Source organism: Mus musculus, chromosome 2 (assembly GCF_000001635.26).
Source record: "Mus musculus strain C57BL/6J chromosome 2, GRCm38.p6 C57BL/6J".
Lineage (NCBI taxonomy): Eukaryota > Metazoa > Chordata > Mammalia > Rodentia > Muridae > Mus > Mus musculus.
In genome coordinates, this window is record NC_000068.7 from 110827356 (window position 1) to 110843645 (window position 16290).

The 16290-nt window shown below is 35.7% G+C and overlaps 1 protein-coding gene across 8 annotated transcripts in view; it reads right to left on the bottom strand.

Moving 5' to 3' along the window:
- The window catches only part of Ano3 (anoctamin 3), a 295191-nt gene that overhangs the window by 172155 nt on the left and 106746 nt on the right, over nt 1-16290 (bottom strand). The window contains exon 1 of one of the 8 annotated variants that reach the window (NM_001355244.1): nt 12624-12704. The exons of 5 other annotated variants lie outside the window; for them this stretch is intronic. The gene's annotated coding sequence lies outside the window, so the exon portion shown is untranslated. 2 more of the 8 variants (XM_006499261.4, XM_030250350.1) reach the window with 2 other exon arrangements.

The window sequence follows — 16290 nt, forward strand, 5'->3', positions numbered from 1 at the left end:
GAGGAAAAGAAGGTCCAGCTCAAGGGGAGGCCCCAAAAACTGACACTATTACTGAGGCTATGGAGTGCTCACAAAACCGGACCTAGTATGACTGCACTTCAGAAGACCCAACAAGCAGCTGAAAGAGTCAAAGGTGGAAAGTTGCACCCAACCAATGGACAAAAGCAGCTGACCCTTGTTGTTGAATTAGGGAAAGACTTAAAGAAGCTGGGGAGGAGAGCAATTCTATAGGAGGACCAGCAGTCTCAATTAATCTGGACCTGTAGATCTCTCAACCACTGAACCACCAAACAGGAAGCATACTCCAGTTGATATGAGGCCCCCAACACACATACAGCAGAGGACTTCTGGGTCTGTGTTTATTCAGAGATGATGTACCTAACCCGCAAGAGACTGCAGGCCCCGGGGTGTTTAGAGTTCAGGTGGCCTTGAGGGGCTGGGGAAATTCATGTTGAGACAGGGTGTGGGGAGGAGATATGGGATGCAGAGCAGTCAGAGGTGGGGTGAGGGTGGGGATAAAATATGGAATGTGAAATAAATAAATAAATAAGTAAATAAATAAATAAATGCATACAAGTAAAAAATATTGTAAAACACAGGAAATAAAGGTCATTAAAACAGTTATGCTTTATTAATATTATCATGTGTTGGCTATGAATAATTTCAGTTTTAATCTCCATTAACTGGTTCTGAGAAATATTTGGGGTCATAGATTTTAAGCTCCTGAAGTCTGAGCTACAACTCTGATTGATTAGTCTTAGGGTTGTTTTTAATAAACTGTCCCTGTCTGACTGAGATCGTTTTTTGTGTGGTTTGTGGGGTTATTCCTGGACCCTATCATTTAGCACTTTCTATAAAACCTCACATTTTGTGTTATTGTACACAAGCTAATTAAACCTACAATATTGTTTCAAAACAGCTTATTGATAGGAAATCCATGCATCATACAATTCATATATTTTGAATTAAACAACATCTACAACAAAGTTTCTTAGTATGCCCACAGAATTGTACAATGTTCACATCTGCCTTTTGGTAATTTTTCATCACACATAAAAAGAAATACCATTGTAATTAGTGGTCATTCCACATTTTCCCTTTCCCTTCTAGTCTCTCTCATCCATCCCTGGCTCTAAGTAAACGTTTTTGTATTTGTATGTATGTGTGAACACACAACCAAAGAGCAGCAAGCATGAGCTGGACCAACACCTCCCCTCCCGCTCTGTGCACACATATGTAACAGAAGTGCAACTTGGTCTTCCTGTGGGTCCCCCAACAACTGAAGCAGGGTGGAGTGGGGATTTGGGGGCTCTCCCTGAATCTGTTACTTGCTTGTGGAGCCCATTCTGCTAGCTGAGCCACCTGGTTTAGCCTCAGTGAGATGTACCTACTTCTGCAGTGACTTGATGCCCTGGGTGGGTATGGGTGGGAGTGTGGAGGTGGGAGGGGGTGATACCCAGGAGTATTTCCCCCTCTCAGAGGAGAAGGGACGGGGTGGGGAGGAAGCTGTAAGGTGCGAACTGGGAGGAGAGACTGAACTGATATTGGGAGGAAAAGTGAATAAATAAATAACTTAATGAAAATTATAAATTAACAATGTTTAAAGTTTTTGTTTAAATAGTATTCAATTATATGACATGTCCCAAAAGCCACACAGACTCATTCTAAGTTCTAAGCCTGTTTTCTCTTTTCCTTAGTTTCATATTATTCTCTTGCGTTATACAATACAAAATTTTAAAGTGCTATCAGAATCTATTATCTATCTATCTATCTATCTATCTATCTATCTATCTATCTATCTATCTATCTATCATCTATCTATCTATCTATCTATCTATCTATCTATCTATCTATCTATCCATCCATCCATCTATCTATCTACTCATCCATCCACCCATCTATGTACTTACCTACTTACTTAACTACCTATCAAGAAAGGTATTTAAGACAGCATGGAGAAGAAGGGGCTTTTTGCTTCTGAGATTTTGGTGCAGTAGGAAGGCCAGCTGGGTGCTTTCTCTTCCTCTCTGATCTAGGATGTGTTCCCCACAGCATCTGGCTCCAGAATCTTCATTAGGTAAATCCAACTTATGGGATTTTTTGATTTTTTTTATAACAACAAATAGGAAAATGCAGCAATTAAGCAGGCTGTTTGTATTATGTTAACTTGCAAAAGAAAGACTGGAAATAAGCTAGGTGTCTATAGGGCATTGTTAAGACGATTCAGTTTCTGCTGAGAAATCGAATGCAGCAGTAAAAATGAGTCTGCTTACAAACTTGTTTTGAACAAATTGCAAGATAAAATTTTAGATTAAAAAAAGCAACGAAAAGTCAAGAAAGAAGTCACATGAGTGGCAGGCGTCTGGGGTGCTAAGATAAGTGGGAGGCAGAATCATCAGGGAAGTTATTAGACAAAACACAATATGGCATTGCTCCTCACAATTTTTCTCCATTTATATAACATGTTTCCACAATATACAGTAAAATAATATATACAAACCCATGGGGCTATTATTTTATCATTTTTCTTGAGATTGTACTTTCAAAAATGTATATCTTGCTAAATGTTTAATTTTAAAATGATTAGTATCAGGTAATGCGAGTTGTTTTCTAATACATGTTAAAATTAAATCATATCATTAAAATATTAAAAGGGTTACCGAGCATCTTAGAAATTGTTTAAAAACTATGCTTTGACAGTGGAATGAGTCTTTGAAATACAATTCTGGAAGTGCATGGTTGATGACAACTTTTATTTCTTCTAAAAGTTCCCCCTTCCTCTCACTGTTTTGGCCCAGTACCACTGTAAGAGCTTATCAGGGGGACATGGGAAATAAAATACCAATACTGGCATTTTGTCTACTCATTGAACCTATCTGAGTTTCTTTTGATTATAGCAATTCTCATTTGTCAATGAAACCATTCTATTTCACTGTTGAATATGCTGATATGGTCTGCAGAATTCTAACATGCTGTCAGAATGCTAAGTCTATGAAGGCAACACTATGAACATCTTGTTATTAAGCAAAGACCCACATACCTAACAAGTAGTAGGAAGGACATATTTGTCTAAAACCACTTAAAGATTTTGATGATTCCAATATGTATCCATAACTTTTGAAAATATCACCCATTGCATTAACATTACATGGAAAATAAGCACAGCCACAAATACCAGCCTACAATTCTCTTTCCAGGAATCCTAACCATATCCAAAAGTAGGAATTTAACTCCTCTTGTGATGTTTTTAATACATATATCTTGAAGAACGTTTACTTTATGAAAATATAGGAAAGTACTTCAGGAGATACGTGGAGACAGTTGTTTTTCTGAGTAGGACTGGCACTGGCTCAGAAAAGAAAAGCGAGAATTGACAAGTAGGATTGAATCAAAGCCAAAGGCTTTGAGCATAGAAGAAATAATTTCCAAAAAGAAGTCTAAAAGAACTGCAGGGACAAAAATGGAGAAGAGACTGAGGGAAAGGAGATATAGTGTCCAGCCCAATTTCGAATCCATCTCAAGGAGAGGTCCTAAGGCCCTACACTTAATGTTGCTATGATGTACTTACAGGCAGGAGCCTAGTATGTCTGCCCTCCAAGAGGCCCAAATGAGACAGATGCAGATTCTTAAACCCAACCAATGAACTCAAGTTGGGACCGCTGTGGTTGAATTAGGGAAAGGGTGGAAGAAGATGAGGAGAAGGGCAACCCCATAGGAAGACCAGCAATCTCAACCAACCCAGACCCCTGAGATCTCTGAGACACTGAGTCACTAACCAGGCAACATACACTAGCTGGTCTAAGGCTCCCAACACATATACAACAGAGAACTGCCTGGCCTCCCTCAGTGAAAGAAGATGTGCTTAACCCTTGAGAGACTTGAAGCTCCAGGGAGTGGGAAGGGATGATTGGGGGCTGCAGGGTGGGGGGCATCCTTTTGGAGACTGGGGTAGGAGGAATGGGATCAGGAACTGTAGGAGGGCAGACGGGGAGGGTGGTAATGACTGGACTGTAAAAATATAAAAGTAATAATAAAAAGAAATGTAAATAAAAATAACCAATTATTAAAAATAACAAAATAAATAAGTATCAAAAAAGAAGAGACAAGATAAATAATTGGAGATGATCTCTCTCAGCTGATCTTCTGAGAGGCACTTCATATGCAGGGTACACAAAGACTCATTGACTGTTAAGTACTAAATGGACACAAAATCTATCAGCAATCAGGCAAATGAACTGGACATCACTTCTAAAGACGTAAAATTAATACATGGGTATTTCAATATCCTCAACCACCTGGAAAATGTAAACTGGATGGCTGTTAGGATGCACGGTTAAAAGTGGGCTATGTACACCATTGGCAGGATTATAAGTTAGTTCAGCCACTGTGGCATCAGCTTGGAGGTTTCTCAGAAACTGACATCAGAGCTACCATGTGATCCAGCTATGCCAATGCTTGAATCTAATGCAACACTAAACAAAGATATTTGCGCACTTGTGCTTTACAGCCATTTTCACAATTCCCATGTCATGCTATCAGTCTGGTCACCTTCCAATTTGATGGGGTGGTATATGACTACTATTAAGGCCAAACCCATGTCATTTGCAGAAAAATGGGTGAAGCCTGAGATCACTACATTAAACAAAATAAGCCAGGCTCTTGTAAAATTTAAAGGTTTAATATTGGGTATTTCATAATTTTCTAATATACAGAATTTAAATATTTTGAAGGATCAAACAGGAAATTAGAATGGAAACTATGGGAATAGGAAGGGGACTAGGTAGTGACAGGAAACAAGAGAAGGCAAAAGAGTGAATATTGTCAATGCACATTACTCACATATATTAAAATCTGCAATGGTAATATGAAGAAAGGAAAAATGACAAAAGTTTACACACACACACACACAAACAAATGCCTGGCATATACCTGGAACTGTGGTTATTTTAGGCAAGTGCTGGGTTGGGGAGCTACAGACTTAGAGACAAAGTAGGTACAAATGAAACTGAATTACATCACGGTTCACTTTTTTCTTATATAGAAGTAGGAAAACATCTGAGGCCAGATGATTTCTAAGTAGATTATTTTCTGCCATACATGTAAAACACTGCATCAAGTTTACTTCTAAGTGGATACATTCAAACTTCAAGGCCAGCCTGCAAGTATTCTACAGAATATAAATAATTCTCAAGTGAAATCTCTATCATATTCCACATGGATTAAGAATCTCTTAACAGATAAAATATTGAGTTTATATGAAATACATCATGTGGGGGTTGATCTATTTGATTACCAAAGCTATAAAAAGAGGCTTACTGTACATCTCTAGCTATGTACTCATGGTGATGCCTTGCTGCTGCTTTTTAAGTTCTGGGTTACAAGGATGTGGCACCATGCCCAGTTTAATGCTTCTATTTCTCACATGTTGCCTATTATATTATATTATATTATATTATATTATATTATATTATATTATATTATATTATATTATATCATATTATATTAATTATATTTGTTATATTTGTTATATTTATTATATTATATTTATTATTATAAACTTCTATTGTGGAACCTGATTTTGTGTTCAAAATCTTTTCTTTCTGTTCTCTTGGTTTAAGGCAGCCCACTTTTACAAGGTACCTAATTTTTTCTCTATTTTCCATTGCCATTCAATACCCAGTATGCATAATGAGCATCCTCCATTCTGGATTAGCTCAAGCTGTTTCAAACACGGCACCCATTTCCCAGTTCAGAGAGCATATATAACTATTTAATACTCAACTTTTTTTTTTTTTTTTTTTTAGATTTATTTATTAATATATGTAAGTACACTGTAGCTGTCTTCAGACACTCCAGAAGAGGGAGTCAGATCTTGTTGCGGATGGTTGTGAGCCACCATGTGGTTGCTGGGATTTGAACTCTGGACCTTCGGAAGAGCAGTCGGGTGCTCTTACCCACTGAGCCATCTCACCAGCCCTAATACTCAACTTTTAATGTATTTTTGTACATTTTAGGCTATGGATATATAACATATAACATTTATGAGCCTTGTTTTCATTTTCTTACCTAAAATCCTACCAGTAGAGATAAGAGAAGAAATCAGAGTTTGTCATCGATGGAAAAGAAAAATGAGGAGAGTCTGAAGGCCTCAGAGGACATTACCCACATCCCTTTCCCAGGAAATGTTTGCCTGATTCTCTTTATTTCCCATGGAAATCCTCAGCACCTATTTTCTAATTTGTCTTTCCTTTCCTGAACTCTATATTCACCCCCTTCCTCACAAGAGTTAGACAGTCTATAGGAAGGGACAGCTGTGATGTGCCCTGATTTTATTCTTGGACAATATTAACCTCTGAAATCACTGGCTTTTTAATTTTAAAAATCTGAAGATACTTCTATTTCTATTTTATTTATCTCATAGGCTTTAATGTGCATATATTATGTATGTGAGGGTGGGGTATATGTGTCATATGTACAAGAGTGGGTGTGCTACATGTATCTGAATACACAGGCTTGCAGGGGCCAGAGGAGGATGTAACATACTGTGCTCTGACACTCTTTACCTTATTTATTTAGTTTAAGATTCTCCAGTGTTCCTGTAGAAAGGATGGTAACCATGCCCTGCGTTGTGTGTGGGTGCTGAGATCTTAGCTCAGACCCTCTTACTCTTACCCACTAAGGCACTTCTTCAGATCCATAGCTATGTTTTTACTGTAGTTCTTACCATACACAAGTACTAGTCAAGGCTTGTTTTTAATCTTTGTTTAGGTGAGGATTTGTGCTCGCCCACTGAGCTGAGCACCCTCTAGGTATCTGAAAGTCTACTCACAGTTACTGATTCACCACAATCACCCTTGCTCCTGCCATCGGCTTCACTCCACAAGGAGAGGAATCTCGGGTTCAAATTTAAACAATTTTCCAATGTCAAGCAATATACAAATGGTAGTGTCAGTATTTAAACCCATATCCTAGTTTAATGTCCCATTTTCTTAAGAATATCAAGTTACATTAGAGTATTTGGATTTATTAAATGTGATTTAAAAAAATTCTTATCAGTTCCATTAGTACAACACTAATTTAGCAAACAGTGCTTTCTTTCTTTTTTTTTCTCTTATTTTTTTTATTACGTATTTTCCTCAATTACATTTCCAATGCTATCCCAAAAGCCTCCCACACCCTCCCCTCCCCACTCCCCTACCCACCCATTCCCATTTTTTGGCCCTGGAATTCCCCTGTATTGGGGCATATAAAGTTTGCCTGCCCAGTGGGCCTCTCTTTCCAGTGATGGCCGACTTGGCCATCTTTTGATACATATGCAGCTAGAGTTAAGAGCTCCGGGGTACTGGTTAGTTCATAATGCTGCACCTACAGGGTTGCAGATCTTTCTTAAAGAATCTTTGAATTACTTGAATTCTTGAACCTTTTACTTACTACTACTGTTGTCAGATAGATAAAGAACACATCCTGATACTTGGTGATTCATAAACAACAGATCCTCTGCACTGATATGGGTTCTTAATTATCAGTCTGGATGCATTAACTAAACTGAAGGGTCCAGTTTGTCATTTATAACAACAGTCTCTATGGAAACAGAGTCAAGTGTAATTTGGCTTTGGTGGATTTCAGTGACGTTTTGCTACTGTTAGCAGCACAGGGTCATCTGAATGGACATAGCTCAGAGTTGAGAGAACTTAATGGCTTTGAGGAATGCTATATACAAGTCTGTGACTTTTGGTATGAAGCAATATGTGCTCCCAAGCAGAACTTGTTATACCACCCCATATTTTCTTCATACGCACACTCTTATTCAAGCTTCCAGTTCATTTCTCTTCCTTGTGTGTACAGTAACAAGCAAGCCTCTTGCTTCGATTAGGTAAATATACACTAAGCTCAGAACATATACTCTCAAATTAAGTACCCTGGGTTAAGTCTTTAATAGCAAAGAAAGAAGCAAGAGATGGGAAAACACAGAGAAGAGGAAGGTAGGATAGAAAAGAAGAGGGAAGAAGAGAGGAGATATGAAAAAAGAAATCTCAGAAGTAATTGCTCAGCCTCCTTTGACTTGTTTCTCTCCAAGGCTATATAATCAATGGAATAGAAGTTCACATACACTAAACACTATATGTAATACACACCATGTAATAAAGGTTGTATATAGTTGTTATAAAGTCTGCTCTTTTTTATACAGAATGTAAGAAATTTTTGTTAGGACTCTTTCTCTTCTAAGAGAAAGAATTCAAATTTAAATTAGAGAACTGCAGTTTCTTCTCAATATCAAAGACTATTATGTTCATGTAGCAAAATCTCTACAGCATCAATACCTAGATGTTTCTATGAACACTTGGTCTGGAGACCCAGGAAGCACCTCTCAAAATTCTCTGTTTGTGTGTGTCTGTATACAATAGGTGGACCAGATGCCCACCGAGGCCAAAGGAATTTTTCATATCCCCTGGAAATGGAATTAACAGAGGTTGTAAATCACTTGAAATGTGGAAAATAACTATACTTTTCTTCAAGAGCAAGATGTATGTTTTAATGGCTGAGCCACCTCTATGGCCTTAGCGGTAGAAAATTTTTGTTAGCTGCCATAGAGTATAGTAAGCTAGCCAATTAAGGAATGATGCTAATGTAAACCAGAGGAAAAGGAAGCATCAATATTTATTGTGTAATCCATCCATAATTTTATCATATTTCACATGAGGAGCCAGGGACTTCCAAAGAAGTCTCACTGCAATCGGTATGGCATTGAGAATACTACAATTTGTATGTTTTGTATGTTCTCTATTATTCCATCAGGTCACGAGGGAGATGAAGACCATGCCCTGTTGCTGAACAGCTTTATGGATACATACATACATACATACATACATACATACATACATACATGTATTCATACACATATAAACATACTTTTATATAATAAGATGTATATATCATTATTGTTTTATTCCCAACTAAATGATGAGTTAGATGTATTTTGCTAAATTATTGTTCTGTACCACAGCAATCTCGTGGATATACTTGCTTTTACATTCTTAATTCCTCTAATCAATGAAATACATATCTAGTATAAAATTGAAATTATTTTTAAAACTGAATATATTTTTAAAAGCAAGGTTTTTACCTACACTCTTGAAGCCCACAGCAATGGCTTTGCATTGCCTCAAGCTACAATGTTTTCCAAGAGCTGTTTTTTAGTACAGCACTCATTTAACAAGTTCATCGTGTGTTGCTGTTATGACTCAGTTCTGCCTGTGCCAGGTGTTCAGATCATTACAATGAAAAATACTCAGTGAGCCTCCCTTTTAGGAGAATGATGTAGTTAAGGAAGAAGAAAGAGAATATGTTATAATTTGGTGAGACGTGTTCCCCTGTGAGGGCAAGAAAGAGTTTAAGTGTTATGACAGCAAAAATGAAATAACTGTTTCAGAAAGAAAACTTTTCAGAAGTTATATGTATCTTGAGTCCTAAGAAAGTGAATAGCAGGGGAAATAGATCTTGTGAGCAAAGGGACTAAAGAACTCCATTTAAGGATCCAGGGAACAAGGCTAGGGCTACTGAGACCTGTGAACAGATTGATTGTGATAAGAACAATTCAAATGCGAAAGGACTTGGAAAAATAGAAAGCATAACTCATATTAAATCTAACATTAAAGTGCTATTCTTTAAATCATCTTAATAAAAATTTGTTTGTTTGTTTGTTTTCCCCAATAAACCGTAAACTTTTGAGGACAGCAAGCATATTATTTACATGTTAAATACATTAAACCTTATTCATCTCTTCCATGCATTTACACACACACACACACACACACACACACACACACACACACACTCACACCCTCAGCAACCATTAATGTAACTTGTGATTTTCATCTCAAAGTCTATTAAATATTTAGTTTTATAGATTTTTAAATGTATACTTTTTCTGCTATAAACAAAAACAAAGAAACTTACCACACTCCCATTACAACTACTGATCTCTCACAAATGATCTTCATTTTCTTTCCAACCTCCTTTTTTTTTTTTTTTTTTTTTTTACTCTTTACTTCTGTATCACAAAACAGTCGGAATTATGCTATTTTTAATACTGCCACCTCAGTGTTTATAAATCTGAGCAGCTTCTACCTCTTGCTCCATTCAATCATGCATATGTTCCAGCTCAAATCTTATCTCCTGTCACCAAATGAACACGTATCTCTTCAAAGTTGTTAGCCTCAAAAGAACGTCTCAGACCTACAACAGAGATCTAAAGCACTGTGTCTGGGAACTTCTTCTGCTCTCTTCTTTGGCCACCATCTATGTGTTCTTATTGCATAGGCCAATTTCGTATATACCCAATGCCTCATAGAGGCTCTCTCTCTTTGATGCCGGTCACTCCATTTCTCCCCTGTGTTGATTTCCCACCTCCTAGTCCTCGTGCACCATGTCTATGTTTTAATAAGTAGCTTCTGCAGGACGGCAGCCTTTCTACAACCTTAAGTCGACTTAAGACATTTTGTAAACAGACTTATGCAGTTTAGTTTAGTTTAGTTTAGTTTCTTATTTTCCATTGTGCTGAAAGCTTTGCAAAAGAAGGGATTTTGTTTTGTTGTTATTTTTTTCTGTTTTTCTGTTTTCTTTTTGGGATTTTCTTTTGCTTTTTGCTTGCTTTTTTTTTTTTTTTAATCAATGGATTACCCAGTACACTCTGGCCACAAGACGGACTTGAGCTGCTAATAGCAGACAGAAGATAAGGGCTGTCAAATATGATACCTAGATCATTAGCTTCATTATGACCTCGGCACCTATTGAAGCTGCACATTCTTGAGCTTCAGTGTGATCTAATGCAAGAAGAAGCTGTAAATTATTTTTTAAAAACAATTCCCACAGGCAATTTTGATACAAATTTGCCAACCTCTGTTCTAAGGTATCTATTTTAAAAAATAGATATTTCAAAGCATATATTTTAAAGCTTGTTGTAGTCCAGATTTCTTAGAATGTGAGAAGTCTGAAATATCAAATGCAATCTCACTTTTTTGAAGAAGAAATGTCAAAATAAAAAATATATATATAGTTCAATCTGAAATTACTGATATTTCTGTTTTTAGGAAAGTGAAACATTTCTTATACATATCAACTTTAGTTATGCAACTTATACTTTTGTCTGAAAAATATTCTCAGATATGAAGCTATTTTCTAATTATAGCTGATATTAAACTAGTTAAGATGAGGAATGAGAATTAAAATCTGCATTTCTTATTTTTTCAGGCTGTCAATCAATGAATTGATCGAAATGATTAATTAGACCTTCTGACTTCTAGATATGCTTGTCCAATATTAAGTTTATTCATTTTGCTTAGAGAACATTGTCTTTTCACACTTATTGTATAAGATCTGTATATTTCACTGAGTAGTACTATAGTATAGTATTAAAAAGAAGGCAGCAAAATAATTATTTTTCATAAGAGTGAAATCCAAATGTCTAAATTATGTGACTTTCATTCTCTGAATACTATGTCATAAAACATATCCATAAGAGAGTAACAGTACTAAACAAACACAAATAGTCCCTAAGCAAGAAAACATAAATGTATGGACAAGAGAGAAGCAAACACATTTTGAATTTGTGCGATGTAGCAAACACTAGGCTAAGTGCTATATTGAAAATATTTTTCCTCTTAATTTTATTTATTCAATACAATATAATCTCTGATTTATCTAAGAAAAAGTCAAAGCCAAGTATTTTGAGTAGACAATGATGGAGCACAGACTATAGTTTCCTGTTGTGTTCTTAATGCAACATGTAAATTTTGAATATTTACTTTGCAGAATTAGTTTACAGAGAATATCTTAGCAGATACTGTTCCTAGTAAATGATTGTTATATTAAATGTCACATAAGGAATCTTGTAAATACTTTTTCTCCATGAAAACTTACTTCCATGTCAGTGACTATCAATTTTAAGTGATCAGACTCTGAGTGCAGATATATATTTTCTGATTTGTAAATGGGATTGTTTCTTATTTCTAAAGAAAGAAATGAAAACAAATATTGATGAAATGGTAAATACTTTAAGAGTAACTTTTAAGGGCATAGAACACAAAGAAAGCAGGTTGAAGACATGCCCTTTCCCAGCATACTAGAGCTATTCAAAGTCAGGTCATTTCTGTAGTTTCAGGTTTAATCCTGTTTTCCTTCCTTACAGCATTTCTTCTGAGACTCTGTACTTTGACATTAGCAAAGAAGTCACAGATGAAATTATACCTTAAGAATGATCAGAAAACACGTATCCTTAAAAAGAATATGCTTTACATAATTCCATATCTACATCTATTTTAGGTAGAATTTCTGAATACTTTTTTTCATGAAACCAAAAGTAATACATCTAAGCACAGCCAAAACGTCACCGAGAGGTGGTAACTGTTCTGCATGCAAGATACACACCACTCATTATCAAATCCACATTTAGATCACACCATTTCACTTTAACAGATTCATTTCTAGCATCAAGAAAAATTTAAAACTCTCCATTCTCAATTTTGAAAATCAATACCTGTTATTCTTCCTTGCTTTCACTATGCATGCTTAACCAAACAGAACGGCAGTACAAAATTCCTAGATTGAGGCACTTTTAAACATACCACATTCAGAGTTCTGGGATCAGCTGCATTTGGAATTCCTCATTGCTGACAACCGTCTCCAGTGACAACCTTCTTTAAATCACTCTTCAGCATGACAGCTGAAAGTTCTGCCTTCCACCGCCTGCCTGATCCATTAGCTGGAGTCTTACTTCGTGAGGGCTGCACAAAGCATTTGACTGGAGGGTTTTAAGGCAACTCTTTAAATGCCTGGGTATGAATAATGATTTTAAAAGAAGAGACAATGCACCTCTTTATAAGAACTTCTCTATTGCTTTCTATTAATTTATTTTAGGGGGTGGCTGAAGTACAGCATGGGGCTGCCTCGTGTGTCATGGGTTAATACTGTCAATGTATGATTCATCTAAGTGACATTTAATCATATGTCAGTGACATTTAATGATTTGACTGTCAATTTTTAATAATCTATTGCATATGGTATTTGAATGAGCTGACTAGGTTGACATAAAATGTGGGTGGTATTTTTAGTTTAAATAACAGAGGTCTCGCAATGTGACCTTTTTCATTGGTGAACTTATCCATATTTTTTTATAACTTAGTGGAATTTAACAGGATTTCCTTTCCTTTTAAGCATTTATAGAAACATTTCTTGTACTTTTATTCAATTAGGAATGGTACAATAGAAACTTCATGATTTCTGGAAAATACTGCATCTGTGAAATTTCCAGAGCATTGTTTTGGCTCTGTGTTGGTATAATATAGACTGATTATAACGGAATTAACTGTTACCTCAAAACAAAGAAAATTCACCAATTTTATCTCACTGATTACATTTACTTGATGAGATGCAATGGATTATTTGTCAAAAATACTCCTTGGTACAGCATTGAATTGAAACTAATAAGACATTGAACCTGAGAAACAACCAGTTACTTGATATAGCCTTAAATTAATAATTATGTTTACAAATATTTTCTTGCTGGTTGGTAAAATAAGCAAGTTTTTCTTATACAAGAGTTTGAGGATGCTTAGTTATAAATGACAATTATGGCTGAAATCAATGCTTGTAAAATTTCCACAGACATGCTGTTTCTTAGTTAAAGATACTTTTTACCTATGCTTAGGAAGGAGATTCACCTGCCAGATGAACTGTGATGCACTCATGGAGAAAACCAACAGATTACTGATGTAGCCTTGAGAGGAAACAAATAGTAATGTTGCATATCCAGTTAAAAACCTATTGCTGAGGAAGGCTTAGTGGGAAATCTACTATTGTTTTGCTAAATAGGCAAAATAGTCAACTTGTCTTCTGAATATTTGTGTTTATACCTGTAGCCTAATGCTGTTCTCAGCCCTGGACAGATATATAAATTTTACACACACTTAGGACTGGTCAAAGTGATTGTTGATTGCTCCTCCTCCCCAAGGCTGGGGATGTGATGTAAAAAGAAGTGGAAAAACTTTCAGATACAGAGGGGTGGGAAAAGTAGTACGGGCACAGTTTATATATTTGACTTGGTATTAGTCATGGACATATAGCAGCTGTGGATGCCAGCATAAGACCCGCACAGGTTTGAGCCCTTCAATTCATCATGAATTGAGGAGAAGCTCAATAGTGTCACATTTCTCCTAGGAGCCATTGGCTGTTATTGATTTCCAGTAGAGGAATGTCATTTATTTTCAGTGGCATAACTACTGGTAAGTTACCAATAGTCTAGTAAACAGCCTACTATCTATGCTTATACAAATAACCCCAATTATAAGTTTGGAGAAAAAAAAACAGAAAGAAATCAAAGTAGTTGGGAAATAGAAGGAAGTCTGTTGGAGTCTGGGTCACTGGGCAAGCAAAGAAAATGAGGATGAATAGGATCAACATACACACACATACACATGCATACACACATACATGCATGCATACACATGCATATACATGTGCACACGCACACAAAAAGTTGTCTTAAAATGTTCAATTCAATTAAACATATTTTCCATAGTAATATGATGAGATAATACATAAAGTAGTTAATTTAAAAATTAATGATTCAAAAAGCTTATTATATATCTAGCTAGCAAACATTGCTGCTCAGAGAGAGGGAACAGCATTAGCTTCTTGTTTGTTTTGGTTTTCTTTATGAAGTAAGACTTCTCAAGTAGCAACTTGTTTTGCTGTACTATTTTTTTCAGGGCATTAGGATAGTTACAACCACTTTACTAATTTTATTCTCACATTAAAGGTGCATCATGTCTTGACTCTCCTGGGAACCTACTGCATTTCTTCAGGCTCCAAGCAGCAGCTGTGGACAGCTGGAGGAACTGCCTTGGAAGGGATGGGCTGATTCGATTTGGTTTGGTTTGGTTTCCTCATTGGAAAGGGGAGTTTCCATTCTGTAGTAAATGTATTTAAAAATATTTAATTCCCCGATTATTACATAACCCAAAGGTATATACATTTTTGCTACACTAAGGATGGAATTAGTTTTAACAAGCGCTTTCCATTTTTCTTTGGTTATTGTTTGCAAAAGAGTAAACTTCAACAAGCTCATGTATTTCTGGGGTCTTGTGAGTCAGCCACAGAAATATGAACATTCTTAACATCCTTCTTTACAGCAGTGAGTTAAGGTTTTAGAAATGGTTGAGTCTGTCTGAATTAAATTCCTACCATCAACTATTATACTGCAAGTAGAAAACTCTAGAATCTAGACGACAGAGACATGTATTGTTCAGCACTACTTCTTTCCAGTTAGAGAACTGGGCAAGAAACAACTCCTAAAATATTATTTCTTTACTGATATGATGGTAGTAGGACTGCTTACTGTCACCGTAAGGATTGATATGATGTACATAAAATAATGAATGCATACCAGGGTAAGATACAAAAGCATTCTTCCCCAAATTACTGGATAAAAATATCTATATGGATGTTCTTTTTCCAGTGTTGTAAGGCAGAAAGTCAGCTTTTTAGAAGCAGAATTGTGACTGTTCCTATTTCTGTTTTGTTTTCTCATAGCTTCACTACTTACTAGATGAATAATATTTCTAAATGACCACAGTAATATGACAATATAAAGCTACATATAGTAAAGTTTTAACTCGGAAATAAAATGGAAAAGCAAAATGTTTTTATAATATTGGTCTCATGCTGCATGTGATGGTTTTAGAGCCACACTTTATTATAGAATCATAATTGCAGTCAATTACTATAATCACTAAATACTCTGGGGGCTTTTATAAAAGTAGTTTTGATTGAATGTATTACTGTTATAGTGAGATTATTAACTTTGAGTATTTAAGTGTCTCCCCATTTACAGTGAAAGAAACATCATAAATATAATTATTTGGGCAAACATCTAATTTTATTCTAAAGATAAGTTTTTTGCAAAATTATTTTAAGGCATTCACTTATTACTTTAAACTCTCTATCATCAACTTATTTCGCAGAAAATTTTGGCTCAAAAAAAAAAAACCCACATCTTTTAATCAAAAATAAAACTGGGGGATTTGGCTATTTTGGTTGTGCTTTAACCTCTTTCAAATTTAATTGAAATACATTGACTATCTTGGCATTTCTTCATTATTAGAACTGCTTATATAGTTAAATATTACCATTAAATTGCTTTAAATATTTTTTAGTTTCACATTTATATTTATGTATTTTAAGCTTAAGAAAGTAGTCATTGATCCATCGTATGTATTCTAGCATATTACCTTA